The sequence below is a fragment of the Engystomops pustulosus genome, chromosome 7 (assembly GCF_040894005.1).
Source record: "Engystomops pustulosus chromosome 7, aEngPut4.maternal, whole genome shotgun sequence".
In the NCBI taxonomy this organism is placed as follows: Eukaryota; Metazoa; Chordata; class Amphibia; order Anura; family Leptodactylidae; genus Engystomops; species Engystomops pustulosus.
In genome coordinates, this window is record NC_092417.1 from 117368456 (window position 1) to 117383833 (window position 15378).

Sequence of the window (15378 nt, forward strand, 5' to 3'; positions counted from 1 at the left end):
GTATTACCAGTGTCAGCCTATACACTTGCATAGGCTGGCACTGTGCCAGTAAGATGACGTCACAGACGCCATCTTACTGGCAATTCTTGCAGGTAACTCTGGGGTCCAGATCGGACCCCAGAGTTACTATAGCAACGATCGGCGCACCCCGAAAACGGTTCGGGGGGGCCGATCGTGGGGGAAAGATCCCCCAGATACATGTTAGATGCCGCGCTCGCGCTGACCACGGCATTTAACGGGTTAAGCACCCGCGATCGGAGACAACTCCGATCGCGGGTGTTACACTGTGGTGCCGGCTATCAGTCACAGCCGGCACCCCGTCTTTCCCGATGCCGGTTCGGCTCAGATCTTGAGCTGAACCGGCATCAGCTCAGCGTCCGATATATCGGACGCTGAGCGCTAAGTCACTGCGCTCAGCGTCCGATATATCGGACGCTGAGCGTTAAGAGGTTAATAACCCGATTGCATGCGTTTCTCTGGAAACGCATATGCGATCGCCCCAAACTCCGCCCCCTGTGCGCTCTCGTCGCGTTATGAACGCGCCCTGAGAGCGCGTTCACACGTTGCGTTATGACCTGCGTTTTCATTGCGTTTGAACCGCATAGACAACAGCTGAGGAGGGGTGATTTGCCTAATTCCATCAATGTTAACATTTCCGTTTACAAAACGCATCGTAAACGCGATGTTAACGCATGCGTTTGGGGTGATCATTCTAAATAACTGGCTGGCATGCGTTAACAACGCGTTAATGCATGCGTTTTGTTAACACATGCGTTAACATTACGTTTACAAACGTAAACGGTAATGTAATTAGGCAAATCACCTGTCATCAGCTGTTGTATATGCGTTTCAAACGCAATGAAAACGCGACCAAAACGCAACGTGTGAACGCACCCTCAGGTTGCGATAACAGGTTGTGTTTTGACTGCATCAGAAAAAGCAATGAGAGGAGCATTGCCAGCATACATATGTGTTTTCAGTGAAATACATGTGTTCTGGAGATGTAAATTACACCTGGCGCTCATTCCAAAACACACGTGTTTCAGGGAAAACACATGTATTCTTCCAATGTAACATTAGTATGTGATCAAGGCTGAAGCCTTTGGAATGCGTCAAAAACACAGCAAAAAATGCGATGTACGTGGACGCAAGATGCTTTAATACTTCTCATTTCAACTTCTGAGGGTGATGCCACACATGGCGTTTTTAACCCATTTTTGGTCTGCCACTTTGCGTTTGCAAACGCAAGCAAAGCCGCACCTACCTATCGCATTGGCGTTTCTATGGTAACGCTTGCGATCGGGACCGAGCCGCCGCTGTTTTGCAAACGCAGACAAAGCGCCACGTGTGGCACCAGCCTGAGGGTGAAGACACACATGGCGTTTTTGGGCCGTTTTTGGGCCGTTTTTACTTAGTGCGTTTTCAGATCGTAAAAAACGCATGCGTTTTTGTCCGTTTTTCCGAAATTGCGCAACGAAAAACGGACAAAAACGCATGCGTTTTCAAAAAACGCATGCGTTTTTAAAAAACGCATGCGTTTTTAACGATCTGAAAACGCACTTAGTAAAAACGGCCCAAAAACGGCCCAAAAACGCCATGTGTGTCTTCACCCTGAGGGTGAAGACACACATGGCGTTTTTGGGCCGTTTTTACTAAGTGCGTTTTCAGATCGTTAAAAACGCATGCGTTTTTTGTCCGTTTTTCATCGCGCAATTTCTCAAAAACGGACAAAAACGCATGCGTTTTCAAAAAACGCATGCGTTTTTAAAAAACGGAGGCGTTTTTTAACGCATGCGTTTTTAACGATCTGAAAACGCACTTAGTAAAAACGGCCCAAAAACGCCATGTGTGTCTTCACCCTGAGGGCGCGTTCACACGTTGCGCTTTGACCTGCGTTTTCATTGCGTTTGAAATGCATATACAACAGCTGAGGAGAGGTGATTTGCCTAATTACATCACTGTAAACGTTTCCGTTTACAAAACGCATCGTAAACGTGATGTTAACGCATGCGTTAACATTGCGTTTACAAACGTAAACGGTAATGTAATTAGGCAAATTACCTCACATCAGCTGTTGTATATGCGTTTCAAACGCAATGAAAACGCAACCAAAATGCAACGTGTGAACGCGCCCTGAGGGAGCAGGCACACGTTGCATTTTCATTGTGCTTTGAAATACATTACTAAAGCTTCGGAGAGGTGACCTTGCATTAAGTATTAGTTAACAATGTATTAACATTGTGTTACATGACATTTTGTAAATGCAAATGTTAACAGTAATATAATTGGGCAAATTATCTTCTTCTTAGCTGTAGTAATGCATATCAAAACGCAACGTGTGACCCAGCCCTGGGTGTAGGTTTCTATTGTGCTAGACCAATTTTATTTTGGTTTCTTTACTCTCCTCCACTTTTCAGCACCAAAAAAATGAAAAAGACACTTATTAGTTGTGTCAGAGTTTCCAGGCGGTGGGAGCACCACAAACAAGGCGGAAACCCAATAATCAATATCCCCCAATGTAAATGCCACATGTGAACGCAGCTTGAATAACTGGAATCACCAGAAATAAGTCTGACCACTAGTCCATAGATACCTGTAATATTTAGGTTGCTTTCACATGTTCAATCTGTATTGAATTTGTGATATAATGTTATCATACTACAAATTATTACAGCCAGGCATATTATACACATGGCCAGTAAAAATCGATCAGTATTCTCCTCATAGGAAAATGAAACACCTACGTGTGTATGCACTGTGTGAACGGGCTGATACTCGCACACCTTCACTCTCCCGCCCACACAGGCTGTGATTTCCCTGTCAGGGGCGGTGGACTGCTCTCACACAGAGGGACCTGCCAGAGCCTGCTGAGGGGATACTAGGGCGACCTCCATGCACAGAGGCCTCTGGTTCCCGGGGACGAGTGAGGTCCCTGAGCACCTGCTGCTGCTGTGCACCTCCAGGTGAGTTGTAGTATTGTGACCGCTGGCAGCACATCCTGCTGGTGTCCTCTGCGTTGATGGTTGTGAAGGGGAGACAACTTTTCCAGCATTGTCTGTGTTGTATGTGAGCTGCCATCTCACTCCGTTTTTGTTCTGTTCAGGAGGTGCTCTCATTCATATTTCATGTACAATGTGCAGAAACGTCTCCAGAACAGATTATCAGTGACATAAATGTTAGCATCATGTGAACATAGCCTTATATCTGTTTTCAAAGTATTAGTTCCAGTGTCTATTGCTGCATAAATGACACTGTATGGTGTATGTGTCCAGGCTTTTCACCCGCATATATTTCACTGTAATATACAGACTTTTAGGCCAAGCAGGTTTATGGTTGTGTCTATTGTAGCCACAGACTCCACTGTGCTCCTCAATTCTACTGCCAAAGTTATAACATAGGTTTATATATGGCTACAGACGTGTGCCATGGAGTGGTGGAGGAGCGACCCCTCCCCTCTCCATAGGTCATGTACGAACGTAATGCATTGCTATCTTTTTCCTGTGTATGGGGCGGTATGGTGCCACATATGTGCAGCACCGTATCGCTCCATGTAGCCATTGCGCGCCCCCCCAATACGGAAGTGTGCATAAGGCCTTAGGGTGGGCCGTTTTTAGATCGGAAAAAACGCATGCGTTTTTGACAGGTTTGACCAATTATCTTAATTCAAACTGGTCAAATTAAGTTTGAATTAAGATAATTGGTCAAGCCTGTGGAAAACGCATGCGTTTTTTCCGATCTGAAAACGCACTACTAAAAACGGCCCAAAACACTTCCGTATGGGGGGCGGGGGTACATACGTCTCCCATAGACGGCAAGAAAACTAAAAATGGCCTAAAAACACCACGTGTCACCACCCTTAGGCCGGCGCCACACAGGGCGCATTGTCTGCGCTTGCAAACGCAGACAAAGCCGCGCCCACCGGGGTGGGCCTCGGCTCGATCGCATCGGCGTTTCTATGGAAACAGACAATGCGCCCTGTGTAGCGCCGGCCTTAGGCTGATGTGGTGACGTGCCCTATGAGGTAGTAACCCAAAACAAAAGATGCCTTTTAGGCGCAGAAATAGGCATAAACCATCTTAATTTTAAATAATTTTCAATTTGCCCAAAAACTGTTGCACACAGGAAGTTTTTCTGAAAAGGAGGTGTGGCTAGGTCCGAAAAGGGCAGGGCCATTGGTCTGCGACAGTATATGAACTGTCCTTATGAATCTTGCTAAAAGTGACTCAAGTCTCCAACTGGCCTCTGTTGTAGCAAGTCCTCAACGTATGTATGTATATATATATATATATTCCCCCTATGGTTCTTAGTTGTGACTGGCGATATACCATTTGCAGTATTAATCGCCAAGGAGCTTAGCACAGAAGTGGCAAAACCCACCTGTGTGTGCCCCTTATCCAGGCATACCAGTATTACCAACAAACAGTGATCATATATATACTGCTTCTACTCAGGTCTAGTGTGTGTGTATATACACACACACACACCATAAAAATGTATTGACTTATCTCTGTCTGTATTCAGCCATATTTCCTGTCTGTACCATATGGACGTTGCAACCATGACCACTTCTACCAGTTGCATCTTGTATTTATTAAGTGTCCAACACATAAATGATGAAAAGGCGGAAGGCTATCAGGATCGTTCCATCTCTGTTAACCATTTTAAGAGTTTTGAAAGGGATTGTATTCCATTTGCATCAGTCAATCAGGCATTTTTTTTATTGTGAAGTACTGATCTGTGCCCATAAATGAAGGATAGTATTACTGTGCTATACCCATTTATGTAAAAAAGCAGTAATTCTGTGCTAATCTATGTAGGATAGGAGCAGTAGTGTGTTCATATGGAGGACAGGCGTATTAGAACTGTGTCCGTATATATGTCGAGTAGCAGTACTGTGCCCTCATATTTAGTAAAGGGGACTTTTGGCACTGTGCCTTCTACCTTTATGATGTCCCAAGTCCCCTTAAAAAAAACCAAAAAAAAACCCCTCCCCTCTCCATTGCAATGCATTAGGTACTGCCTGTAACACGGGGAAAAATAGAACATGTCCTATCTTTTGCCCGTGTACGGAGCGGTATGTGTGCCCCCGTATCGCTCTGTGCGGCCATTGCCTTCTATGCGGTCTTAGTGTTTTTATTGCGTTTAGAATCACTATGCAAATGATGTGGGCGGGGCTCGGTTCCATCACATATGCTTTGCCACTGAACCGCATGCAATCGGTAACAAGTACCTAGCGTTTTGCATTGTTTAAGGGAAGAGTCAGATGCCTCCTCTCAATTTTGTCTTCCAAGGGAGGTTACGCTGAACATCATATTGGTGGAACAGAAAACTGCTTGTAACACTTGCCTCCCAGTGGTTGCAGTGCCAATGCTTAACTGGTAGCTTACCTTTATTTATCTGCAGAAACTGCTTCTACCATAACCTGTATTTTGCATGTTTAACCATTGTATGTGTATTTCTCGTGTGTGTATATCTAGTATTTTGTCTAGTGTGTCTTTAACCCTTTAAGGAAGCAGCCTTCTTTTTGCTAATTTTTCACTTTCCACCTTCAAAAAGCTATAACTTATAAATTTTTCAATGTACACAGCTGTCTGAGGGCTTATTTCTGTGTGACACATTTGTACTTCTTGTGATGGTATTTATTATTCCATGCCTTGTACTGGGAAGAGGGAAAAAAATGTAAAATGTGGTGAAATCTGTGAAAAAACACATTTCATTTTGTTGGGGGCTTGGCTTCTACGATTCTCACTGTGCGCCCCAAATAATACCTTTACTTTATTATTTGGTTTGTTACAATCACAGGGATACTAATTTTATATAGGTTTTATTGTGTTTTAATAGATTTCAAAAAATTAAAACCTTGAGTACAAAAAAAAAAATTTGTTTGGCCATCTTATGACGCTAATAACTTTTTCATACTTCGATGAACTGAGCTGTATTTTCCACCACGTTCCATGACGGCCCCCACCTGGAGGATGCTCCTATATCCTGTAGGGACAGGAAGTGCAAGAGATTAAAAGCTCCTCCCTAGCACCCAACACCAGTGTCTTCCTGTCCCTACGGGATATAGGATGCAAGAGAGTCTCCCTAGGGAGACACGAGATTCTCTTTTTACACTTTACTTTTTATTTTTTACTTTTGATTTTTACTTTTACATTTTGCTGGGTTCCGCCTCACAACCGAGTGGGGGGAACACCAAAATATACCTCCTCCCCACCCTCCGTTCTTCCAGCCCAACCAACGGTCCCGGGAGACCAATGCTGGGTGGTTGCGGGGGGACATGCAGCCAGAAAATACCTGTGGCTGGGGCCCTTTTCTCTGCTGGGGGACCGGCGTGCGAGGGGCATCGGTCCTCGGCGGTGGAAGGGTTCCGGCACTGGCAGGGATGACGGCGTGCCCGCGCGCACGTACTTCTTAGGTGCGCGGTTCCGGAGGGCCGCGTACCGGAAGTCGTCATCAAGGCGACAGGGTCGCGTCATTGGGGGCGGACCCGAAAGCCGGCTCCGTGGACGCATGCGCAAGTCCAGGAGCCCGATCGCTTCCGGTTTCACCGGAAGGGGGAGGAGGGACGAGCCTCTCCAGACGCGGCAGGAAACAGATTTAAGCGTCCCTGGAGAAACCTAGTCGGTGGCTCTGGTGCTTCCAGCAAATATGGCTGATGACGCATCCAACCTGTTCCAGGTCCTGGTACCCGTAAGTACAAGCCCTGGGCTGATCTCTTCTCTCTCACCATACATTTCATATCTGTCTATTAACTGTTATCATGTATGCTTCTCTTAGGGAAAAGAGCAGAAAGAACCTAAAGAGAAAGAACAGAGAGAGAGAGATAAACCCCTTAAAAAACCTAAAAGATGTGGCTTATGTAATTCTAAATTACCCGAGGATTATAGGAAAAGCCTGTGTTCAGACTGTCTGACCAAAATTTTAAAAGAGGAAAGATCGTCATTAATGGACGAAATAAGATCCGCAATAAAGGAAGAAGTTTCCTCCTCTATTGCTGCTCATTTACCCGAACCACCTAGGAAAAAACCTAGATACGTTCAGTCATCCTCTTCTGATCAAGATTCAGATTTCCCTTCCTGTTCTATAGATGATAGACCGGAAGAAAGCCTAGAGGGGGGACATTCTAAAGATCAAGGGCACACAAAGTATTTGTTTGCGTCCGAAGATCTAGACAACTTATTAAAAGCCCTGAGAAACACACTAGAAATAGAAGATGTGTCAGAACCAACCTCAGTACAGAGTGACCTCTTTGGGGGACTTAAATACAGAAAGAAAAGTTTCTTTCCTGTAATTGACACACTAAAAGATTTAGTATTATCGGAGTGGAAGGAGCCAGAAAAAAGAATTTCTATCCCCAAAGAATTCCGAAATAGGTTGCAATTTGAGGATAATACATTATGGGATGAAATACCTAAAGTCGACATACAAGTTGCTAAGGTAGTAAAAAAGACGGATCTCCCATTTGAAGATAGTGCCCAATTAAAAGACCCCCTTGACCGTAAATCTGATGCCTTACTTAAGAGGGCTTGGGAGACGTCTTCTTTAAATATTAAGACCAACATTGCCTCCACTTCTGTCGCCAGGACTCTATATTTTTGGTTGTCAGAATTGGAATCACACCTGGTAAATAAAACCTCTAGAGATTCCATTATAGAGTCTTTACCCCTCCTCAAATCCGCTACAGCATTTCTAGCGGATGCTTCTGCTGAAGCTTTAAGGTTTTCGGCCAAAGAGGCGGCCTTGACCAATTCTGTCCGGAGATCTCTCTGGTTAAAACAGTGGGGTGGGGATACAAAATCTAAATCTATGCTCTGCGGTATCCCATTCCAAGGTGAATTTTTGTTTGGCAGCGAATTAGACTCTATACTAGAGAATGCTGCAGACAGAAAAAAGGGGTTTCCGGTTAATAGAATTCCCCCTAAAAAACCTTCCTTTCCCTTTCCCTTTCGTACTTCCAGGGAAGAGAAACCTCCCTTTAGGGGCAAAGGGAAGACGGGTAGATGGAGCTACGCAAAAGGAGGCGCAGGTCGAGGGTTTTTTCTCTAACCCCGACCACAAGCAGAGGAAACAATGACTTACAGGTGGGGGGGAGACTTTCCCATTTCAGGCCCGAATGGGAAAAAATCTGCCAAAACCCTTGGATACTCCAGACCATCCAGTCAGGTTACAGGGTAGAGTTTCTCCATATTCCCCCACAACATTTTCAGAACCCAAATCTGCCAGAAAATCAAACTCTCCACCTCTGGACCAACATCCAACAGTTACTTCAGATGGATGTGATTGTTCCAGTCCAGGAGATAGAAAAAGGGGAAGGATTTTATTCCCCTCTATTTTTGATAAAAAAAACCCAATGGGTCTTACCGTCTAATTATAAATCTAAAAAAATTAAACAGATTTATAAAGTACAAACACTTCAAGATGGAATCGATAAAGTCAGCAACCCCCTTGATAGGAAAAAATTATTTTCTATGTACGATCGATCTAAAAGACGCGTACTATCACGTCCCTATTTGCCAGGATCACCAGAAATATCTAAGATTCACAGTTCGTTCCCCGGGGGGAAAAATACTTCATTTTCAGTTCAAAGCCCTACCATTTGGGATCTCTTCGGCACCCCGTATTTTTACAAAAATTATGGCAGAGGTAGTGGCCCACCTAAGGTTGAAGGGCATAATTATAGTTCCTTACCTAGACGACCTACTTCTAGTTGCCAAGACCAAATTAGAACTAAAGACCCACCTTCAGATAGTCATAGGTCTCCTCCAGGACTTAGGTTGGGTCATAAACAAGAAAAAATCAGATTTAAAACCAGAGACGGTAAAAAAGTTTCTAGGGGTAAAACTAGATTCTGTGAAACAGAGTTCTTTCCTACCGTTAGAAAAGATCCAAAAAATAAAGGAAAATATAAGTCTTTTCCAGAGGAAAGAGTCGTGCAGCATTCGAGCAGCTCTGAGTCTCCTGGGCCTTCTGACGTCCTGTATCCAGTGCGTGTCTTGGGCTCAAAACCACACAAGGACTATGCAGGCTTGGACAATCCGGGTGTGGGACAAAAACCCTCTACATCTAGACCACAAGGTAAAAATTCCCCTTTCAGTAAAACATTCACTATCCTGGTGGAAGAATCCCATAAACTTAAAGAAAGGAGTTTGGTGGAACCCAAACCCAATCTTAACAATACGAACAGACGCAAGCCTGTCAGGTTGGGGGGCTGCGTTGGCAGGCCACTATTTTCAAGGTCAGTGGGACAGCCAGACTTGTTCTAGGTCCTCAAACTTCCGGGAGTTAAAGGCAGTCCTAGAAACATTCAAAAAGGGCCACTTGCACATAAAAAATCAACACATAAAAATCCTTTCTGATAACACTACTACAGTAGCTTATCTGCGCAGACAAGGGGGCACAAAGTCTAAATCTTTGTCAGAGTTATCACATCAAATTTTTAGGTGGGCAGAAACACATTTTCTATCCCTCTCAGCTGTCCATCTCAAAGGTACAGAAAATATAGAAGCAGACTTCTTAAGCCGGGTTACATTAGATCCTCATGAATGGTCACTAAACCCGCAAACTTTCAGGAAAATCTGTCAGATCTGGGGGACTCCAACCTTAGATCTTTTCGCAACCCATATAAATAATAAATCCCCTAAATACTTTTCTTTAGATCATAGGGGCTCTCCTACGGGGTTAGATGCCTTCAGTCATACATGGGGGTCGGGGTTAGTCTATGCCTTCCCTCCCATACCCCTAATTCCCAAAATCTTGCAGAAATTAAGAACAGAACGGGTATTATTGATTCTTATTGCTCCATACTGGCCAAAAAGAAGTTGGTTCCCGGTTATTCAGGAACTAGCTATAGATAATCCTGTTCATCTACCTTATCGTCAGGATCTTCTTCTACAGGGTCCACTGTATCATCAAGACGTGCGACATCTAAAGCTTACGGCCTGGATCCTGAGAGGGCATACCTAATGACCAGAGGCCTTTCTTCCGAAGTGATCGACACTATTCAAGCAAGCAGGAAACCAGTGACTAACGCAATTTATGCCAAGATCTGGAAAAAATTCTGTACATGGTGTGGGGATTATCCTCCTTCTCCAGAAAATCCAAACTTAAGTCAAATTTTAGATTTCTTACAGGCAGGGTTTTCTCTAGGTCTTAAACCAAGCACCCTTAAGGTCCAAATTTCGGCCTTAAGTATATATTTTGACTTCCCCTTAGCAGATCACAGATGGATCAAAAGATTCATTAAGGGCTGTTCTCGTATTAAACCACATATACACAACCCAGTCCCCTCTTGGGATCTCTCTCTGGTCCTAAATATTCTCACAGAGCCCCCCTTTGAGCCTCTGGATTCTGCAAACATGAAAATCCTCACATTTAAAACGATCTTCCTGATATCAATTACCACAGCACGCAGACTGGGCGAAATCCAGGCCCTCTCACGCAGAGAACCCTTTCTAAGAATTTTAGATGACAAGATAATTCTCAAACTAGATCCCCTCTTCCTCCCTAAAGTTGTGTCTGAATTCCACCGTAGACAGGAAATTATTCTTCCCTCCTTTTGTGCTAATCCTAAATCTGAACGGGAAAAGAAGTGGCAGACTTTAGATGTTAGGAGATGTGTTCTCTTTTACTTAGAAGCAACAAAAGAATGGTGTAAAGATTCCAGTTTATTAGTCAACTTTGGGGGAAAGAATAGAGGGTTGAAAGCCTCAAAAGCGACCTTAGCCAGATGGATAAAATCCACCATATCTCTCTGCTACAAGACCGCAAACACTTCCCTTCCGGGGGATATTAAAGCCCATTCCACTAGGGCCATGGCAACATCATGGGCCGAAAAAAGGGGTGCATCTCTGGACCAGATATGCCGAGCAGCAACGTGGTCAAGTTCCTCGACCTTTGCAAAGCACTATCGTTTGGATATTGCCTCCCAGGAGGACCTGGCATTCGGCAGGAAAATCCTGCAGGCGGTGGTCCCTCCCAAATAATGGGGTAATCTGGTAAGTCTCCAGGTGGGGGCCGTCATGGAACGTGGTGGAAATATGGAATTAGACTTACCGGTAATTCGGTTTCCACTAGTGACCATGACGGCCCCCCATTATTTCCCTCCCTTTCTTCTTTCTTGGAGATGGTTCTATGTAAATTTTTTGCACTTGCATCCTTCCGGGTGGTACTTTGGTAGACACTGGTGTTGGGTGCTAGGGAGGAGCTTTTAATCTCTTGCACTTCCTGTCCCTACAGGATATAGGAGCATCCTCCAGGTGGGGGCCGTCATGGTCACTAGTGGAAACCGAATTACCGGTAAGTCTAATTCCATATTTTTGCGAGATGAGCTGACTATTTCATTGCTATCATATTGAGAACTGTACAGGTTCTGTTAAATATTTGTTGCAAAATAGCAAAAAAGTGGTGTTTCAGAAATTTAGCGCTATTTTCCATTACAAGGCTCAATGCCGAGAGTAACAGTTATTATATTGATACATTGCCCGTTTGCCTAACATGTTTATGATTTACTTGTTTCTTTTCATATCGGTTCTAGGGAAAGGGGGTGATTTAAACTTTTTGTTTTTATTAATTTTTAAACAAAAATGTTTAACCACTTTTTTTTTTTATTTGTTTATTTTTCACTATTTTTCATACCCTCTAGGGTACTTTAACACTAGGTTGTCTGATTGATCCTACCATATATTGCCATATAGTGTGTCTGTATATGGGTATTTCCACATCAATCTATTATTGGCCCATATTTATCAAAAACAGTGCATAGTACATAGTCTGTACTATGTGCACCATTTTTTTTTTTTTGGTGCACCTTGTTCATGTTGCAGAATTGTGGCACACAATAACACCTTTAGGAGCACATTTTTTTTTCTGTCCTGTTGGACACAAGCTACCGCCAAACAAAACTAGCGCAGAGACTTCATAAATACATTTCCAATCAGTTTGCACATTCTTTCTAGTGCACTTTAACCCCTTAGCGCTCTGCGCCGTAGCTGTACTGCGCTGAGTCCCGCGAATAGCGCTCAGCGCAGTACAGCTACTGCGCAGAGACGATGCCGGTTCAGCGCTGCATAGCAGCCGAACTGGCATCGTTAGCCGCGGGATTTCAACGGTAATCTACCGTTGACATCCCCGGCTAACACCCGCGGTCGGAGTGGGCTCCGATCGCGGGTATTTAACCCGTTAAATGCCGCGGTCAACGCGACCGCGCCATTTAACATGCCTTCTGGGGTTCTTTACCCCACGATCGCCCCCCCCCCCCCCGCACCGTTTTCGGGGGGGGCGATCGCTGTTTTGGCACCTCTGGGGTCCGATCGGGACCCCAGAGAAGCCTGGAGGGATTGCCTTTAAGATGGCGTCTGTGACGTCATCTTAAAGGCAAAGTGTCAGCCTATGCATCTGCATAGGCTGGCACTGATAATACCCTGCAATACATTAGTATTGCAGAGTATTATCAAGAACAAGCAATCAGATGATTGCTTGTTCATATCCCATGGTGGATCATGTAAAAAAATGTAAAAAAAAATGTTTATCAATAAAAAAATTACTTTATAAATCACTAAAAATGCCCATAAGCCCCAAAACATATAAAGAGACATATAACGCTCAAAAAAGTCTAAATCATAACACAAACCCCACATATATAGTATCACCGCATCCGTAACAATCCATAGAATAAAACTAAATAACTATTGAACCCATATGATGAACGCCGTAAAAAAAAAAAACAGTTAAAAACCCGCCAAAAATTGATTTTTACCTATTATATCCCACTAAAAATGCAATAAAAAGTGATCAACAAAACATATGTACTCCAGAATGATACTTTTGCAAAGAACAACATGTCCCGCAAAAAACAACCCATCAAACAGCTCTGTAGCCAAAAACGTAACAATGTTATGCCACTTGGAAGACGGCGATGCAAAAATGATAGATTTTTCCCCACATTAGGGTTATATTTGGCAAATTTAGTAAAACATAAGAAAAAATATTCATGTCTGGTATCCCCGTAATCGTATCGACCCATAGAATAAAGATAACATGATTATTAGGCTATACGGTGAACACGAAAAAAAAAAATTAAAAAAATCCAGTACAGAATTGATGCTTTTCTACTCATGACCTCAAAAAAAGTTCCTAAATTTTCAACAATAGGTGATACCAACCCCAAAATGGTAACACTGGAAAAAGCATCTCGTCCCGCAAAAAAAATGCCGTCACATGGCCCAAATAACGGAAAAGCGAAAATTTTATAGCCTTCAAAAGGGGGCAATGAGGAAACTAAAATCCTGGCAGCTGCAGGGTGCTCCTTCCCTTCTGCGCCTCGCTGTGCCCCCATAACACAAGTAACAGCCACGTGTGGGTGGTCGCTGCACTCAGGAGAAATTGTAGAACAAATTTTATGGTGAGTTTTCTCTTTTTATCTTTTGGAAATGTGTAAATTTTAGGGCTAAATGAACGTATAACCGACAAAATTTGACCATTCTAAATTTCACCGCCATTTTGATTCAATTACTATGAAGATCTCAAGGGGTTAACAATCTTTGTAAATGCTGTTTCTGATAGTTTGAGGGGTGCAGATTTGAAAATGGGTTGGTTATATAGCCAAAATTTACCACTAAAATGAAGTACAACATGTGGGGAAAAAACAATCTCAGAATCACTTTGATAAGTAACAGTGTTCAAAAGTTATAACCGTATAAAGAGACGCAGGTCAGAATCTAAAAAATGGGACTGAGCCTTAAGCTGTAAAATGGCTGCGTCCTTAAGGGGTTAATAAATGTGAGCCAATGTTTAAATCGCACATTGTAAACAGATCTGCTGAAACGAGACAGCCTCTGACCTTATAAAGACCTGAGACTTTAATGGCGACAGATCGTCTCCCCTCAATGACGTTATGGGGAGTGACGATCAAAACAAAAAGCATCTTTTAAATGCTACTGACAGCACGCACGTTTTAGCGGTGGGTGTTTGCTGCAATATGCCGCAAACCCCAATGAAGATTGTTAAGATGTTAAAGAGGTATTCTCCTTGGGGCCTTCACATTTAATTGAATTAATCTGCTATATACAGTATGAAGGTGGCAACCAATACCATTAAGCACTTAGGCTTATACTGGAGTCAATAAGTTTTCCCAGGTTTTTTTTTTGGTAGTAAAATTTGGCACCCCAGCGTTTATTCCGGTGGGATTAAATGGTAACCTGTGCTGATCATGATCCGCAGACGCACACATTGGTGCTCTTGGTCTAATGTTATATGCTACCTGGGGCTGTTTTGTGACCTGAAATAATCTGGTACTCATTCTTACTGTATATGTAATAAGGAACTGATGGCAGTCCTACTGTGGTGACAGGGCTCTGTTTCACTGGGGCTAGTGGAATGCGTCTCTCAGCATGTCGAGTCTCTCATTTCTTGTGCCTCCCTTTAGCCCTTGAATGAAGGGGGTGTCTGTGAAGCTGACCTTTTGTATCCCTGGGGGATGTGGAACATCACAATTATGTTTATTTCTGTCCTAGGAAACCGGGGTGATTTGAATTTAAAAGTTTTCACATTTTACTGTTTTTTTTCAAGTCTCTTGAATACTAGGGTATCTGATAGCTTATACAATATACTATATTAGGGTACATTCACACAGCAGTATGCCCGCCCAGCTACAGCCAGGCCGCCATCGCCGTTTATGCAGCCGCATATACGCCCCTTCCCCCAGATGGGCGTCTGAATGTACCCTTACAGTATTTCGTGCTGCTTGTTAAATGACTGCATTTACATGTGCCGTTTACACTGTGGAGAGGAGATTTTCCTTATTACATTATGTTAACATGGCATTTGTGTAAATGCATTAGTTAACATTGTGTTAATATTTTGTTCTGTAAATACATTGTCAAACTGAATATTTAGTTAAATGCAGTGTTAACCCAATGTAATTTTGGGTTGTTTAATTGCATTTCAAAACACAATGTGAATCTGAAAGCAGCCTATGTGGGTCAATGATGCATGCCAACAGGGCACATCGGTGACGCACTTTAACTTCTGCTCCAACAGAACAGGTGCTCATCCTCAGGGTCACTGGGGGTCCATGAGTCAGATTGCTAACCTCTATCATGTGGAAGGGAATAACATGCAAATTTGGCATAACTACACCAGATTGTTTTGCATCAAGATAGGAAAACCGACAACTGTGATGGCTTTATACAAAAAAGAAGTAGGTAAATCACTGAACTAAACTTTTACAACTGTTTGACATACAGGGTCTCCTTACATCCTATTTCTTTACAATGGAAGGACTCCTGTCCTATGCATTTTGCTCAGTCTGTGGGGACCTCAGACTCTGTTAATTATTATTTATGGAGCACCGTTAATTCCATGCTGCCGTACAATGAG

The 15378-nt window shown here is 43.3% G+C and overlaps 1 protein-coding gene across 2 annotated transcripts in view; it reads left to right on the forward strand.

Moving 5' to 3' along the window:
• The first annotated feature begins 2752 nt into the window (after positions 1 to 2752).
• Positions 2753 to 15378, forward strand: part of ADCY7 (adenylate cyclase 7) — a 145279-nt gene continuing 132653 nt past the window's right edge. For both annotated transcript variants that reach the window (XM_072117686.1, XM_072117685.1), the window contains exon 1: positions 2753 to 2963. The gene's annotated coding sequence lies outside the window, so the exon portion shown is untranslated. The remainder of the gene's footprint in view (positions 2964 to 15378) is intronic.